This window comes from Acomys russatus, chromosome 10 (assembly GCF_903995435.1).
Source record: "Acomys russatus chromosome 10, mAcoRus1.1, whole genome shotgun sequence".
Classification (NCBI taxonomy): domain Eukaryota; kingdom Metazoa; phylum Chordata; class Mammalia; order Rodentia; family Muridae; genus Acomys; species Acomys russatus.
This window is the reverse complement of record NC_067146.1, coordinates 346,013-364,494: the sequence shown is the minus strand read 5'-3', so window position 1 is coordinate 364,494 and position 18,482 is coordinate 346,013. Positions and strand designations below refer to the sequence as shown.

Sequence of the window (18,482 nt, the reverse complement as noted above, 5' to 3'; positions counted from 1 at the left end):
CCCGCCCGCCTCCAAGCCGGGACCCTGCTCTGTCACAGCCCTCGGGCTGTCCCTGTGGGCCACTCACCGTGCGATTCCACCAAGGCAGCACTCTTGGCGCTGGGAGGGCCGCGCAGGCGGGCGAGCCAGGGGCCTCTCTGCGGAGCACCAAGGCGCCTCCGAGCAGCAGCCGAAAGCCTGGAGCCGAGCTGGGAGGAGACCCAAGAGGGAGAAGAGGAGGGGTTCCCAGCCAGTCTCCTCCCTACTTCCTCCCGGCTGGAGTGGGAGCCCGAGGGGCGGGCACTTGGCAGGAGACAGCGGTTCTTTGTGTCTCTGGCTCCAGCGACAAGGCATTGAGGTAGATTAGAGACACCTAGAGGAGGTCTCATCCTAGCAGGGTGGATAGCCACTTGATTAAAAGTCTGTCGGTTGTTTCTATTTACTAGGAAGGTAAAGGGTGGAAAAACAAAACAAAACAGAACATGGCATGTACATTCTGTGACTTATTTAATGTTTATGCTGAACCTAAATCCCTGTTTAGTTTAAGATGGATGGACCTTATTGCCCAGGGAAAAACACATATCGTTGAATATGATTTCGGTTTTTTTGTTTGTTTGTTTTGTTTTTTTGAGCGGAGAAAGCAAAGAGATCTTTCTAACTGTCAAGAATGTTTAATCTGAGGAATAGGGGAGAGTGTACTCTATATAACCGCACCGACCTCAGTGTTATGTGTGTGACTTTGGTGAATTCAAAATAACATTTCAAAAGAACAATAGAAAGCTGAAGTGAATTGTTCTGGGTGTGTGTCCTGCCTGACAAGCAGCTGACCTCCCTTTGGGAACTGCCTGGTGACTCCAGCTGTTATGCCAGGTCTAGCAAGTGAAACACAGAGGAGAATGCCTGCCAGCAGTGGGACTGATTCAAATCAGGGTCACACTCGACCAGCGCGATCTATACCTCATCTATTTTCTGCAAGACGGAGACGACAAATGAATACCCATAACACAGATGGAAGGCTCAAACAGACGGGCTGATACTAGTTCTTAAGTGAACAGAAGACATAAATAGAACTGTGTAGTTGTAAACAGTCAGACATCCCAAGATTCTGTGTTTCGAGTTTCAAGAACAGATACAACTTTGACTCCAAGTAGGGCTGTGATTCGCACCTAAACCACACTTCCTTTCCTCTTCTCCTTTCTTTAGCTTTTATCGCAAATAAATCTTAAGAATGCCAATCAAAGAGCCCTTGGGCACGTGAGCTCAGTAGCAGGGTTTAGTAGACGGACCAGCTTGAACAAAATCAAGTAACCAGAATTCAGGTCCTACTAGGTAAAGACCATCCAAGAAACAGGAAGTATAGGCCCTCACTTGTCCAGATCCCAGGCTTTCTAGCTAAAGGAAGAGGCTCGTGTCATGCTCACCAAGTCCCATCCTAATCCCAGATGTCAGGATTGACAGTATGTCAGGATAAAACCTCTTAAGGAAGTTTCTTTCTTTCTTTCTCTTTCTTTCTTTCTTTCTTTCTTTCTTTCTTTCTTTCATGGCGGGGGGAGTCAAATGTCAGAATTAAAATGCATGCTGCTTATGTAAAAATAGATATAAAATGTAAAAACTGTATGGGAAGGGTACAAGCTAATTTTCCTCCAAGGATGGAGCTATTAGGCTAGGTTTCAGAATAAGGACAGGGGTTCTAGGGGTCAGAGAATACAGAAGTGATAAAATGTGAGCATCTGAAAAAAATGTACGTTTTCTACATATCACTTTGAAATACTTTGTAATGAAAGATGTCTAAGGGCAGAAAATTTCAGACTTTTGTTGATTAAATTTGAGGGGAGGGGGGAATAAACACATTGGACAAGGGCCAGAGAAGTAGATAAATGCCAAAACTGCAGTGGGGGAAAGCACAGACCTCTCTTTTGATAGACACAGGCTTCCTGCAGGCCTGAGGCCAGAGCTCCGTTCTCTTTTCCAGGCTTCCAGGGATCTAGGATCTTTGGTCTGCAGCTGACCTCAGAGGCCCTTAACCCAGCCCCTGTGCCTGGGCATGTTCTGGTTCCAGAAGCCATCATTGGAAGACTCACTCTGGGTCTAGCAATTCTTACACCAGGGTCACTATGATAGGAAGGGCATTTTTCTTGCAGGAATATGACACAGAAATACAACAGACAGCCCAGAGATTTGGCAGGTGGTGTGAGGTAGGCTCCAGAAAGAAGCTTGGGGGGGAGGGCTGGCACCAGCAGGTAATTGGCCATTTAGTGATGAGCTCTACCACATGCCCGGCTGTGCCCAGGACCTGCTTTGTGTCAGTTTCTGACTCTAGTTAAGACCTCCAAACCCAGGACCCAGCCCAGGAGCTTATCCTGGAAGTTGAGCAGGAAATAAATATATAAATGTAAACATATGTATAAATACATTAAACATATATTTAAAATATCGAATAAGCAATGACTGATTTTTAAGATTAATTCTCACTATTGTAGCATAGGGTAGCTTCGACTTGTTTCTGCCTTCCTTGTGCTGGGAGTTAGATTATGCCACCCAGCCCAGCTGCAGTAGATTATTATGTTAGATAATATACAACTGTTTCCAAGGATGAGCTGATCTCAGTATATTGACCAGTAGTTAAGAGCCTTCTGGAGTCCTCCTCATTTTCTCCCCCCTGCTATTCCTGTCTCCCTCCCTCTCTTCTTTCTTTCTTTTCTTCCTTTCAAAATCATATTATATGCATACCCATCACATACACTGTTATATATTAGTTAAAGACATCTAATATAGTAAAATAGCTTTAATGTTATGCTAGAAACATGAAAATTGTGTAGAAACTACATGTCCAAGTATTAGAATTAATTACTTCAGAGAAGAAAGTGGATTGCTTATTAGTTTTGCCCCCTCCCCCAACACACACCCATTAGTCTTGTTAAAGTAGCCTTGGCTGGCTTCCAACTCTTGAGTTTACCATCTCAGTCTCCAAAGTACTGGGATTACAGTTATGTACCACCATGTCTGTGTAACCGTGTAGTTGTTACTTAAAAATATTTATTCTTCATGCACCTCCTTACCATTTCAATAATAATCTGTGCTATTTTGTAATAAAGACAAATAAACCTAATCAGTTAAAAACTAGATTAAAATTTCCTGGTCAAACTTCTGGCAGTGACTTCTTTGGGGAGCCTGAATCAGGGTTTGTTTGTTTGTTTGTTTCACCCTAGTCCTGACTCGTTTGCAATTGAGGATGGGATCCCATACCCAACTTTGTAACGATGACTCGGCATTGCGCCATGTCCTGCTGGAACCATATCTGTCTGTGTAGCATGTGACCTTAAGGGCAGAACCCTGGGGGGAGGCCACTTGTGCCTTTTCACAGCGGGCACCAAAGGCTGAAGGAGGTCTGTGCTGCTCCTATGCATTGTCCACCTCCTGAGCCCTCAACTTCTCTGTCTCTATTCCCTTAGTACCAAGTAGAAAAAGCAGTTGCCAGATTGTTACAGAAAAGCTGATCCAATGGTTAAAGGGCAGGAAAGGTTATATTGTATCATTGAAGGCTTCTTAACAACTTCACAATCTAGAGGAGGTATAGATTCACAACTGTACTTTATTTTTCTTTCCATTTCCCACGTTACCCAGGTCATAAAGCGGTGTTCCACAGTGTGATAGCTGATCTCAACTGTCAACTTTATGAGATGTAGACCCACCCAGCAGACGGGCCTCTGGGTATGCCTATAGGGAATTTATCTCGATTAGGTTAACTGAGATGGGAAGCCGTTCCCACTATGGGAGGCTCCATTCCCTAGGCCAGGATCCTGGACTGTACAAAAAGTAGAAAAGAGCACAAATCTTCACCATTTTCTGCTCCCTGACTGCTGAGGCAGTGTGAGGAGCTGCCTAAGCTCATGCCACTGTGACATCTCCACCGTGAAGAACCCCAAACTGTGCACTAAAACAGACCCTCCCTTAAGTTACTGCTGTCAGTGTATTTTATAATTAGCAAGAGAAAAGGAACTAACGCATATAGTGTCACCTGGATCGATAGAAAGGATAAATGGCTGTGAGGTTAAGGAAGTATATGGAATAATTCCTAAGCAAAACCGACACTTGCCAGGTGTAGAAAAGCTACGGCATTACACATTTTCTGGGCCATGCATTTTCTCTTCTTTATTTCCATTAGGTTTTCCCTCTTAAGTCTCTTCGCAGCAGTAGCACTGTAACTAAGACAAGGAGTGTATTTATACTGCAGTGGTTTACACATGAAGTGGCCACCCCTAAAGGCTCACTAGTTGAAGGCTTGGTTTTCGGTTCTTGGGTGACAGGTGGTTTGATCCTAAATAAATGCTCTCACTTCAGACTCTAAACTGACTGGGTTATTAAGAAGCAGGACCTAGTTAGAGGAAGGAGGTCACTGGGTGAGTACCTCAGTGCCTTGTATCTTGAGTCAGACTTTTTTTTTCTACTACTTTCTGCTTCCTGGATAAGATGAAGTGAGCAGCTTTGCTCAAGTCTGCTTCCATATTGTGGTCTTTCATCCTTGTCTCAACCACAGCAAAGGAGTGAGTCTACCATGGAGTAAGACCACTAAAGCCACCAACCTGAACAAGCTACTTCTCTTTTCAATTGTTTCTCTATGGTATTTGTCACAGAGACAAGTCTAACACATACATACATTTAAAAAAGGAAAGCCAACTTTAAGGATAAAGCTCAGAATAATGTTCACCTTTGGATAGGATAATGAATACCCAAAATGAGCTGTGGTTTATTTTTATTTTGTTTTGTTTGTCATTATTTTATATATTTTAAGCATTGAACTTAATGTGTTAAGTGTGTTTGTAAAAATTCATACAGCTACATAAAATCTATAATTTACAGATATATACATTTTCTTGCAAGTGTGCTAAGAAGAGGTTAAAGGAGTTATTTTTATTTTTAGTTCTAAAATTATATTTGATTAGATACTCTATGTTAAACCACCAATAAAAGATCGTAAATAAAATATATAAACGTGCCATTATGTCATAAAAGTACGAAATATGCAAAGCCAAAATGAGCTAAAACTAGGGGATCCTGAGAGAAGCAAGCATGAGAGCTAGCTTTTTATATGACGTTTTTGAAAAACCTTGGAGAATAAACGGAGAGTGACTTTATGGCATCACCAACCTAGGACAGTGTAAGCAAGCTCCTGTTTGTAAGGGGAGTAATCGAAGGCTGACAAGAGGAATAGTCCTGTGATTTTAAGTTTAACATGAAATAAAAGGCCCAACAAAGGAGAAATTGATACAACTTGCCTCCTATCTTAGCCTTCTCCAAGGAGCTGGAAACAGCCTTTCAGAACCGTAACTAAGCTTACATTAGTTACTTTTATAGCTTTGGAATCTGAGTGCTTGCTACTTTTACTAGCTGAAAATTCTAAGCAAATAACATAATTTGAAATAGTCCAGCTTGCTAGTATTGCAGGTATATAGAAACTAATATAGGTTGTTTCTGAAGAAAGCTAACTTCAATGTATATAAAGAATTGTTACAGATAAAAAATTCCACACAAAAGGAGCAGCTCACAATAACATTCATAGAAAGTCAACAGGCATTCTAGGAAGCAAAGGGCCATGAAAAGGAATCATCATGAACAAGGTATCAGAAACTGCTAGAACTTGGAGAAGTACTAGGCATAGGACATAAAACAACCACATTTAACAGACAGAAAACAAAGGAGAAATTTCAAAACAAATCATAACATTAAATTATATATATATATATATATATATATATATATTATATATATATATGTGTGTGTGTGTGTGTGTGTGTGTGTGTGTGTGTGTGTGTGTCAAACAGAATTAGAAATGAAAGGATAAGATAGTTAAATTATAGTGGTTCAAAACAAAAAATGTTAAGCAGACTAAATAAAAGATTAAACAAAATTAAATGTAAATTATTGCACTGGATGTAGAACAGAGGAAAGTTACATAAAAATTATTAAACTGGATTTAGAGTAGAAGAAAGCAAAGGAATATGGAAAAATACCAAAATGAATATAAGATTATGGAGGGCACAGTAAGAAAATTCAACACATACCTGGTCTGATCTCTGAATGAATAACATAGAAAATTATACCAAAGTTATTTTTGGCACAAATAACTACCATTAATTTTCTAGAGTTCTTGAAAAACCCCAGTTCTCAGATCTAGAAAGCTTAACACATTTAAACAAGGTAGATGTTTTTTAAACAAAGGTATATCACAGTGGACCTAAAGACACAACAAAGCAACCCATGTGGTTGAGTAAGAGTAATTCCAGTAGGTAAATAGAACTGGGATCGTTGAGAAGTTGCTGATGGCTACACATCACATAGCCTTCTCAGAAACAAGAAGACAAGATGGTGATATTTCAACATAACCCAAAACCCAGGTTATTAGTTAGGGTTTCTACTGCTCTGAAGAGACACCATGTGTACTGAAACTCTTATAAAGGAAAACATTTCATTGGGGCTGGCTTACCATTCAGAGGTTTAGTTCATTATCACTGGGTGGGAAGCATGGTGGCATGAAGGCAGACATGGTGCTGGAGAGGCAACTGAGAGTTCTACATCTGGATTTACAGGCAGCAGGAAGAGAGAGTAACACTGGACCTGTCTTGAGCTTCTGAAACTTCAAAGCCCATCTTCTGTGTTATACTTCCTCCAACCCAGCTCTAATGTCACTCCTTATGAGTATATGGGGGCCATTTTTTTTTTTATTCAAACCACCACACTAGGTAATCTGGACTATGTAGCCAGCAAACTACCTCTTAAGCATTTTTTTTTCAGGCCAACAAATATTGAGAATTGATTAGGTCTGATTAAAGGAAATTTCTATAGGATGAATCTTAAGAAAGAGGATAATGATATGAGATGAGTAAGCCAAGATGTAAGACACAATGGTGAGAGAGATCAGAGGTTTTAGTCTTGAGAATGTTATCTTTGGGGGAAGGCCTACTGAAGACAGCTAAAACAAACTGGGCAAGTGTAAGAGGGCCTCTTCCAAAGGAAAACACCACACGACCCTTGACCAGGGCTTCCAGAGACAAGTCTTCCAGGTACAGAAAACACAGGACTCCACCTTTCCTGTGATTTTCCCATTTCAACATTTTCCCACTCATAGTGCAAAATAACTGAGGCTTCTGTCAGCTTTGCTAGTTCAAGATTCGCAAATCAACTGGAGCTCAAAGGGAGGCCTCAGAAAATAAACAAGAACTCCATGCGCAGATTTCCTTCTCTCATTGGGTGTTTCCTATGTCAGTAGGAAAAGACTCCAAGCCACTTTGCCAAAAGGTCATTCATTTCAGTAGCCACAAACACACGAGTAGACAGCAGGCTATAACAAGAAGGTTCCTGTGCATACGTTATTGCAGTTGACACATAAAAAAAGGCATGGTTTATCAGTAAGGATCACACGTTGGCAGTAAAGATTATGTTCTCAGAGGAAAGTCAAACCTGAAGTGTGCCAGTAGTAACAGAAAATAATGTTTGAATGTTTTCTTCTAAAGCCAGTGTTTCTCAACCTTTCTAATACTCTGACCCTTTATTAGAGTTCCTCATGTTGTGGTGACACCACCTCAACCATAAAATTATTTTTATTGCTACTTCATAAGAGTAATTTTGCTATTGTTATCAAGTGTGTTTCCTGATGGTCTTATGTGACCCCTGTAAAAAGGTCACTTGAACTCCAAAGGGGCCAAGACACAGCTTAAGAACCACTGTTCCAGATGTTATTGGCACCTATAGCCCCAATCCTCTTGCATGGCAGAAACATCAGCCGGAATTTTGGGATTTTTTTCATCAACAATATGCTAAACTCAGTGAAAAGGTGAAGGAAGCTAAGAATTAGGAAATGCTGCCTAGACTTCAAGAAAAACAACAGATAAGAGAAATAGATTTTTGCGTGGTTCTGGTAGGTAAGAGATGACTCAGGAACTAAGAGCTAGGGCTACTATCTCAGAGAACAGTCCCAGCACCTATGTCAAGGCTGTTCAGAACCAACTGGCTCCAGGGTCTTGACCACTTCCTCTGATCTCTGCAGGCACCACACCCATATGCACAAGCACACAGGCAGACATGCATTAAAAAGCAAGTCTAAAAAAAGAGCTGAAAAGAATTACGAGGCATGGCAAGTGGCTGACAGATGCATGCAATTAGTGTTTTATGGGAAAGGAAAGAAAAGAAAGAAGCAGTATGTTGATAATTAATGTCTGAGAATTACCTAAGGCAGATGAAAATCATTAGGACACAAACCAGGAGCTCTATATTCCCTGAGCAGAACAGATAGAGAGAAATCCACACTCTGTGTAGTCAGCTGCTGAAAACCAGGTTTACAGAGAAGAGCTCAAGCCCAGCCAGAGGCAAGGACACTTTCTTCTCAAAGAAACAAAAATACAGCTGGCATTCCAAAGAAATGATGGAAACAAGAACAGAACAGAATTGAATCAAAAGAAAGAAACTGTAAAATCTGCCAACCTATAATTCTATGCATAGTAGAAAAAAATATTCCTCAAGATTAAAGGCAAAATAATGACAATTTTATTTTTTTTATTAATTTATTCTTGTTACATCTCAATGTTTATCCCATCCCTTGTATCCTCCCATTCCTCCATACCCCCACCCCCCATTTTTCCCTTATTCCCTTCCTCTATGACTGTACCTGAGGGGGATTACCTCCCCCTGTATATTCTCATAGGGTATCAAGTCTCTTCTTGGCAACCTGCTGTCCTTCCTCTGAGTGCCACCAGGTCTCCCCCTCCAGGGGACATGGTCAAATGTGAGGCACCAGAGTACGTGAGAAAGTCATACCCCACTCTCCACTCAACTGTGGAGAATGTTCTGACCATTGGCTAGATCTGGGAAGGGGTTTAAAGTTTACCTCCTGTATTGTCCTTGGCTGGTGCCTTAGTTTGTGTGGGACCCCTGGGCCCAAATCTGCCTATCATATTGTTCTACTTGTAGGTTTCTAGGACCCTCTGGATCCTTCTACTTTGCTATTCTCCCATGCGTCTCTCATTTAGAGTCCCAATAGGATGAATGACGATTTTAGATAACCACAGTCTGAGTAAATTTGGGAACTGCAGAATTCAATACAAGAGCTATTCAAAGGAGCTGTTCAGGATCAAGCAGAATTATCCCAGAGAGACAAACCACACTACGGGAAGAAACAGAGTATTGTAAAAAGTGAACTATATACAATATAAACGAGTGTTGGCTTTTTGCAATAAATAAATATCAGATCTTGTGGTAGAGTATAAAGCAAAATCAAATACATGCTAACACATCTGAATGGTTAGACTCATGGAGATTAAGGGGATTAAGATTTTGTTTTAAAATAGGTAAATGTAATAATTTGTGGCCATAAAGAATATAAGGTAAATTATAATATGTATATGTATTAAAGTGCAGGCCTGTAATCCCAGCACTTGGGGAGTCAGAGGCAGGCAGATCTCTGTAAGTTCGAGGCCAGTCTGATCTACAAAGTGAGTGCAGGACAATGGAGGCTACATAGAGAAACCCTGTCTCAAAAAATCACCACCACCACCACCACCACCACCACCACCACCACCACCACCACCATCATCATCATCATCTAGGCACTGGGAGATGGCTCAGTAGATCAGTAGGTAAGAGTACTTGCTCTGTGATGATAAGGCTCTGAATTCAGTCCCTAGCACTCACTTCAATGTCTGGGATGTGGGGACTGGCAGAACACAGACCTATAATCCCAGTGCTGTGAGGTGGAGACAAAAGGCTCCCCTGACTTTCTTGGCCAGGCAGTGTAGCAGAAATAGCAAGTCCTGTGTGAGTCACCCTCGCTACAGGGGATAAGATGGAAAGTGATAGGGAAGGACACACATTTTCCTTCTTTGGTCTCTGCATATTCAAGTGCGCTCCCCTAACTCATGTGTGCTGTACCCACACAACACACACACATTCATATCCACACAAATAATACAGAGGGAAAACACTATGAAATATTTGACTCCAACAGAAGTGAAAAATAAACCCAAGAACAAAGAGAAAACAACCCTGGGCTTAGTAGATTCTGACCCTATTGTTAGGAGCATCTTTCTTTCCCTCCAAAGCTTCAAGGGCGTGGAGCCTTTGGGTGCCAATGAAGTTCCCATAATGCCATAGAAGTGCAGTATTTATGGTTAGTTTCCTTGTGGGAAGAAAAAGAGACTAAGGTTCCCTCTCATGGATGAGTAAAGATACAGTGAGAGTGCAGCCATCTATGAACCAAAAAGGCTGCTCCCACCAGACACATCACCTGCTTGTCCATAAGCCAAATGTCCCAGCCTCTAGAACTCTTAGAAATAAGCATATGGTATCCAATCCCCACAGTCTAAGAGACTTTTGCTGCAGAAGTCTGAAATGACCAAGGTACCATTAATCAATAATCTTATTAAACATAAATGAGCTTTTTTAAAAAAAAATCTACCTATAAGATGAATTTTATTGAAAAGAAGACTAGGGACTAGCAAGATGGCTCAGTGGGTAGAGGCATTTGGTGCTAATTCTGAATTCAGTTCCTCATACTTGCACAGGAAGTTCTCTTAGTCCCTAGAACTTACGTTGTGGTGGGGTCAACAGACTTTCACAAATTTTCCTCTGGCCCTACACATATACCACGACACATGCCTCTCCCCACTACCCACAAAATAAATAAATGTAACAACATTTTTAATAGAGAATTACTTTAAGTATGTAGACATGGAGATTGAAAGTTGTTAAGGTTTTATTTTATCTTATTTATTTTAAGACAGAGTCTCGTTGTGCAGCCCGGGATATCCTGAACTCACTATGTAACCTCAGACTCGGAGATCTTCCTGCCTCTGTAGCTCAAATTCTGAAGTTATAAGCATGCTCTACCACATCCAGTCCATTGAAGTTTGATTTTAGACATCCTTTGAAAGTCTCACAAGGTAAACATGTATTCTTTGATGGCTTGTAGGATACTGTGGAAATCAGATTCAGAGTAAGGCTTCTTCTGGTCTCCAGAAATGTGCACATGAACACGGACAGAGGAGAATACACCTTCTTTCTTTCTTTCTTTTTTTTTTTGTCGTTCTTGTCTTAGCAGTGACCCACCATGTGGAGTCCCCTGATAGGATAAACTGCCTCATTGCAGGCCCAATAGTAACAGGTCCAATCAGTTGCAACCAATACCTCTAAAACTGGAAGGACGAATGACCATAGAAGCAGAAATCAAAATTTAAAAAATGAAATAAAATTCTAAGTAAAATATTGTCAACTCAAATTCGTTGCATTTTTTTTTTAAAGTCTGGAAATACATATGTACAGCTACTTTGCAACAAATAAATTCAATCCATTGATATATAGATATGTTTTCAATAATTAATTTTTGATTGATTAGGTGTCTGTGTGCAAAAAATAAACTCTAGCTCACATCTCAGGTCATGCACACACAAAAATAATAGTTTGTGAAAGCCACAGTTTTAATGTGAGTAAGGAAACAACTGAGCGTAGGGTAGATTTGGGGAACTAAATAGACAGTTTTCTTAAACAGGACTCAAGTTCTAACTATAGGTGTTTTGCTTTCTCCATAAAAGTTAAAGGTTATTAGCTGTGAGTGATGCTCATGCTTATAAGACCAATATTTGGAAGACTGAAGAAGCACTCTTGCTATTTCTGTGAACTTGGTGCCAGCCTGGGTTACAAAGTGAGACTTTGTCTCAAAATATATGTTATTTTTAAACATAATATAATTAAAATTAAGTAAAGTGAAGCAGTTATTTTTATTAGAAGCTCTCATTATCAAAGTGAAAAAGGTAAGCCAAAAGGAAGAGAGTATTTGAAATTCACTAATACCATGAAAATTCATATGAATATCCAGAATACAGTGAAAACCTACATCTCACCCCCAAATAAGCAAAACACCTGAAAAGGTTATGAAAGAGGAAACCTAAAAGCCAAGAAAGAAAATGAAAAAGTGTTTATTGTAACAAGTCATCAGAATAATGCATGTTAGATCTACAATAGGTACCTCTTTCTGTTCCTAGATAGCCATGAGCACAGTGCAGTATCTGTTGGTGAGAAACGTCTGCCATTATAAGGACTTAAACACATTTCCTATGACCCTAGACTGTGATGGCCATTTTGAAAAAAAAAAAGTTTGTCATTATCTATTCAGATTAATTAGATGCATGTTTAATAGAAATGAGGGTTTCCTCTACTAAAAAGATATATTCAAAATTGTTTTCTTTGAGGTAGAAAAAAAAAGAAGAAGAAACAGAAGAAAAAAGAGTCTATCAATGTATGTATGTATGTATGTATGTATGTATGTATGTATGTATAAAATATACATGAAGTTGGGAGGAGAGCACGTGGAACCAAGGAAGAGTTAGAGGGACAGAAATGGGCTGGTTGTGATCAAAGGACATAGTGTACATGTATGCAATTCTGGAAAAATAAATTAAAAATTTTAATGTATGCAATTCTGGAAAAATAAATTAAAAATTTTAATGTACTAAGTTAAAAGTTGTAAAGTTATTCACCTGAGCCTGATGAAAATCTATTATTTGTAATTTATATCTAAATTTTTTATTAGAAATAGATAAACAAATATAGATGAAAGACAAATAAATAAGGCAAAATCAGCAGCCACAGAAACTTTGATATGAAAGAGAGAGACAGAGACAGACAGAGAAAGAGACAGAGACAGAGAGAGAGACAGAGAGAGAGAGAGAGAGAGAGAGAGACAGAGACAGAGACAGAGAGATGCTGGGTCCTCTATGGTAGACTCCTCCAGCCTGGAATTCAGACAATGGCCTGCCTCTGCCTCCTCTGCTGCCACACCTAGCCTAAATATAGACTTTCAAAGTAAGGTTAATAGCACTCCAGGATCCTTACATCCAATTTACCAAAATAAACTAATAAAATTGCTTAAAATATACAAAGTAAATTTTTATAGCTCTATAGTAAAAACTGGCAAGTTTACCTTATATTGAGAAATTAGCATAAGATTCTACATTTGATAATCCTTATAGATAAAATACTGATGAGGATACAAATGATTGGAATGTATAATAATTTTAAAGGTATACACATAACATTACGTAATTAGTATACATTTTTCCAAGCTCAAAGAAAACTCAGTTTTAATCTTAGTTTTAATAACTCAAAGGAGTTGGTGTTCTATTTTCCGACTGTAGTGGGACTTGGGCTGTACTTTCTGCACAATCAGAAAAGACACTTTTTACAATCAATTGGAAATTGAAAAATGCATTTCTGGGCTAAGGAGATATGTCCGTTGATAAAGTTCTTCCATGAAAGCATAAAGACCTGATTTTGAACCCCATCAGCAAGGTAAAAAGCTGGGCATAATGGAATGTGTTGTTAATCCCGGCATCCAGGAAACAAAGAAAAGTTTATGTCTGAAACTCACTGATCACCCACCCAGCCCAAACGGAGAGTTTCAAGTCCCAGTAAGTGTCCTTGTCTCAAAAAGCAAGATGGATAGATCATGAAAAATGATGCCTGCATATACACATGTGCACCCTCTTTCCACAGACGTGCACACACTGCATGTGCATGCCCCCACGAGACATATTTCTAAAGAAAATGTGACTAAAAGAAGACTAAGATGCTAATAATAAGTCCTTAAAGCTGCATAATGAAGGTGGTCATATTAATGGTTATGGGACATAGCTAAAGTGTTGCAACAGAAATGCAAAACTTTAAAAACTTAGGAAGAAAAGTTTAGAACTAATGAGCTATGCACACAAATTTAGGGCTTTAAAATAAGTAAAATTTAATGAGATGAAAGTGTGTGTGTGTGTGTGTGTGTGTGTGTGTGTGTGTGTGTATAAGAGCCAATGAAGTACACCAAATTCTAGCATGACAATCGAAACAAAGTGGTAATAAAAAAAATGTACACTTATTACTAAGGAAAGGTCAGAGTAATAGAAACTAGAAAGATTTAAACCAAGAATGACTTTATTTTATTAATATGGAATACACACGGACAGTTTATCAAAACTGACAACATAAGAAAACCTAATAGTCTTATAATTGTTATTTTAAATAATAAAATCACTATTTTATTTAACTTACAAATAAAAATATGCAGCTCGTTTAAGGCAGGCATTCAGTATGGTTATTAAAATAATTGAATCAAGAAGTCTAAAATCCTCTGAACTCCAAATCAAGAAGGTGTTACTATTCAAGGATTAAATAATTGCAATATTGTACAGATGTTTCATAAGATAGACAGTGAAAGACCACTACCTATGCTATTTTGCTATGATACCAACAACAGATCAGGATAGTGCAATATAGCTATCCATATAGATCAATGTTAACTTACACAAATTCAAATAATGCTTATATTTGTATGCTATTTATAAATGACGTATATACTAGAGAGGGGTTATTCTAGATATATCAGCAAACTTACTAATAGATGTTAAATGCTATGTCTTGACATCTAAACGTTTTTAAAGGAAAAGAATTACGGGCTGGAGAGATGGCTCAGAGGTTAAGAGCACTGTCTGTTCTTCCAAAGGTCTTGAGTTCAATTCCTAGCAACCACATGGTAGATTATAACCATCTGTAATGAGGTCGGGTGTGCAGGCATACATGTGGGGAGAGTACTGTATATATTATAAATAAATAGATTTTTAAAAAATTACATGATGCCTTCTCTTTTTAAAAAGGTTTATTTTATTTTGTATTATGTATGTGTGTGGAGTTTGTGCATGTGAGTGCAGGATTCCACAGAGGTGGAAGGTGTTGGATCTCCCAGAGCTGGCGTTACAGGGTGGTGAGCTACCTTCAGTCCTCAGCAAGGAGAGCTTCACCCTAAAGGCTGAGCCATCTCTCAGCCCCATGAATTACACAATGACGCTTCCAATAGCCACAGAAACAATTGATGAAATACCCACTTAGTGATAAGCATACTCACCAAATGAAGAATGTATTGGTTAACTGTGATAGAAAGCTAACGTCTACGTAGTAAATCTTTCTAAGCAGTGTTACTGATGGTGCTCACCAAAGCCCGATGAAAGGGAAAAAGAAATTAAAGATTAAAGATATGCAGATAAGGAAAGACGTACCAAATTGTCATGACTTTTAGGTAATATTATTGCTCATGTGGCAAAATAGAAAACGGATAAAAATGACTAATCCTGTTGAATTTGAGTGACAGGAAATTAATATATAAAGACAAGTACGTTAATGTGAGTAAGGAGCTTAAAATAAATTTATAGGAGTACGGAACACTTGATTCCTGCAGACCAGTGCTGTAGGAACAGGTGGGTCATCGTACTGAATAAACAACGAAGAAATCAGTTTTCATGTGCATTAAGCCTGACTGCCAAATGCAAAACCATTGACAGCAAAGAGAAACCACTGGAAGACAATACAGTAAGTTAATTTGTAGCCTCAAGGACACAGTTGTGTCCTCTGTGTGGAATGTGTGTGCGTGTGTACACTTGTGTAGAGGTTTACACGTACAAATGAGCTTCTCCTTGTGGAGGCCAGCGGTTGATGTTAGGTGGTTTCCAGGGGTTGTGAGCCCCTGTGCAGGGAATTGAAGCCAATCTCAGCAAGGGGAGTCTACACCCTTAAAAGCTGAGCCATCTCTCAGCCCCACAAATTACAAATTGCTTTTAATAGCCAGAAAGGAAAAAAATCGAACAAACTATTTCCATTTTATTTACTGAGGCAGGGTCTCTCCCTAGATCTGAAATTGAGAAATGAATAGTCTAGCTAGTAATCTTGCCTTGCGGGGAGGGTCCCCGCTCTCTCTGTATGAGATGCCACACCATCACAACTTTTATGTGGGAGTTTGGCATCCCAGCTTTGACTTCCATACTTCCGCTGAGTCGTCTCTGCAGCCCCTTGAAGATAAATATATATTTTGAACATACAATTCTTAAACAAGACAAACTATTAAAGAAAGTACTATAATCTTGAATTTCTCACTGAGAGACATGGAAATGATGAGGAGAGAAAATCTCAGAAGCAGATATTTGCAGCACATAAAATGAATTAGATACTGATTGAAACATGGACTATATAAAGAAAAGACTCCAACGAGTCAATTAGGTACAGACCAAGAACATGCTGGAATACGTACAAACCAATTATCGGGAAGCCAAATCTTTGATTGGCACATAGGAAAAGCACCCTGTCTTCTTAGCTATGTGTAAATGCTAAGTAAAATCCTAGCGGAATGGGGCTATTACGGACTCTCCAGATTGAGCCTTAAGGTGACTTTAGCCTGAGCCAGTACCCCTGTACTACACTATGTGAGGACCTCCACTCAGAGACTCCAGCTCAGCCACCCACCGGTGGATCCTAAATCCACAGAAACTGGGAGGCGGCAAGGAAACAGTAGAAAGGGGTTTGTTGTTGTTTGTTGTTGACTTTGTACCAGTTTGTCACATAAACAATGAATACATCTCCCAAGCTACAAACACAAATGTCCAACTGTAGGCTAAATACAGGGTATTAAACCATAAGAAAGAAAAATGAAAGAAGCACCAACAAGGCTGAGTCTCAGAAATGTAAGACAATACAGGATAATATTTATGATACGAAAGTATAACAAAAACATAAAAGCAACACATGGATGTTTTACACACAAACGTAGAACTATGCGAAACAGCAAGAGGAGATTTAAAGGAAAATTAGCGAAAGATGCCATGTCTCAGGGATGAGTCCGTCCAATATGGTATTCAAGGTCCCACAGTGCCTTAATTTTTACTCACAAAATGGTCAGGCATTCATTTCGTTATCTCTTAGTTTAGACCACTTTGGGATGTTATATATCCTTTTTATTCTTAAATTTTTAGAGCAAAGCAAAACACAAAGTTAAGAGCTGAGCCGCAGTCAGTTCGGAATTCATTTGGAGAATGGCCAAATGGTTGGCTGGTCAGCCTATAGACAAGAGACGCTGTTTTTTACATGTGTTAAAGGGGTTCTTATCCAAGTTTCCACGATTGTCTCATGGGCAAGAGTTTTTTTTTTTTTTTTTTTTTTTTTTTTTTTTTTTTTTTTTTTTTTTTTTTTTTAACCTCCCACTTTGTCTTTATAGCTGCATTCACCGCAGGTTAGGCCAACCAGGGAGAACTGCTGAGGGGTGCTCCTGTGCCAACTGAAAAATCCAGCCCCTATTGCCACCCGCCAAAGGCATTCCAGACCGGATTTCTCTGGAATCCCCGCACCCATTTCATCAGCAGCCTGCCGGCATCCTCCCACCCACCTCTCAGCTCCAGTCCCCTGGGTGCTTAAAGCACAGGGAGAGGACTTTTACCTGAAGGCTGGGACAGAGGCTAAGCAGAGACTGTGGCCCTAAAAAAAATTCTGTGTGGAGCCTCCCTCTGGAACCTCGGAGGTTCCTTTGATCAAATCCCAATGGCTCCCAGCTGAACACAAACCACACAACAAGGAAATGGGGCCGGCGGGTGAGGGTTCCTGGTTGGCGAAGGGATAACAATGCAGGAAAGATACCCAGCAGCCGAAAGCTCAGAAACTGACAGAGGAAGGTCTCACTGTGGAATACATCAGCCACTTCGGCACGCCCCGGGTGCCCACATCAGTCCCCAACGCAGTCCCTGGCCACTCTTCACCTCCCGCCCTATTTCCCGCGAAGCACCCCAACCGTCTGGCAGTGGCCTTTGTCACCGCGGGCCTCTCCTGGTGCAGACCTGCAGACCCCGACTCACTCACTCTTTGCCTCGCTGTTCCCTGAAGCGCAGGTTCGAAGGCACGAGGAAGCAGCTACGAAGGGGGCACCCGTGGTCCCCAGGGGGAGGAAGCTTCGGGCCTAGAAGAGAGTGGGCGGTGGACGAGAGGCTGGGGGACGTGGAAAGTCACTGGCAGAGAAGGGAGCAAGCAGTGGGCCGGCCTTGAGAACTGATTGGCCACACGGGGATGTGGGTGGTGCTAGGCTCGCTGCCCCCAGATCTCAGAGGCCCTCCTTTGTGTCAATTTCTGCTCAAAGATGCAACCCTATATCTGGTATGGAGATAAAAGTTCGAACCCCTTGGATTTGCAGCCGGGCAATTTGTTAAATAGATACATAATCCTTACCACCATGAACAAATAGAACGTTGATAAAACAATAGATGTTTTTCAGAAATAATGCACAACTATATTAAGAGGAGAGTTAAAGAGTTAAATCTATATTAAATTTAATTTAAAAGTTAAGTTTTGGTAAGAGTATGATTACATTTTGTTATATCTTACATAAGAGGAAAGGCTATGAGAGAAGATGTCATCTCCTGATTCATGGATTCGCAACCGCTGAGTTACTATAAAATAGTACCTGTGTTGTGTGAGGAGTTTGGCAAACCAGTAAAAAGCCTGGCTTTAAAAAATAAGTTTTGCATAGTTTCCCCTCAGTCACATCTATCTATCTATCTATCTATCTATCTATCTATCTATCTATCTATCTATCACCTAATCATTTATTTGTCTGTTTACTATGTGCACGTACATGTGCGCATGTGTATGTGTGTGTGCGCGTG

At 40.0% G+C, this 18,482-nt stretch overlaps 1 protein-coding gene across 4 annotated transcripts in view; it reads right to left on the bottom strand.

The window, feature by feature from the left end:
• Tcaf1 (TRPM8 channel associated factor 1) overlaps positions 1 to 17,849 on the bottom strand; it is a 41,084-nt gene extending 23,235 nt beyond the window's left edge. For 3 of the 4 annotated variants that reach the window (XM_051151619.1, XM_051151618.1, XM_051151617.1), the window contains exon 1: positions 68 to 229. The gene's annotated coding sequence lies outside the window, so the exon portion shown is untranslated. Of the gene's footprint in view, positions 1 to 67; positions 230 to 17,682 lie in introns of those variants that run through there. The other variant, XM_051151620.1, reaches the window with a different exon arrangement.
• Between the last annotated feature and the right edge of the window lie 633 nt (positions 17,850 to 18,482).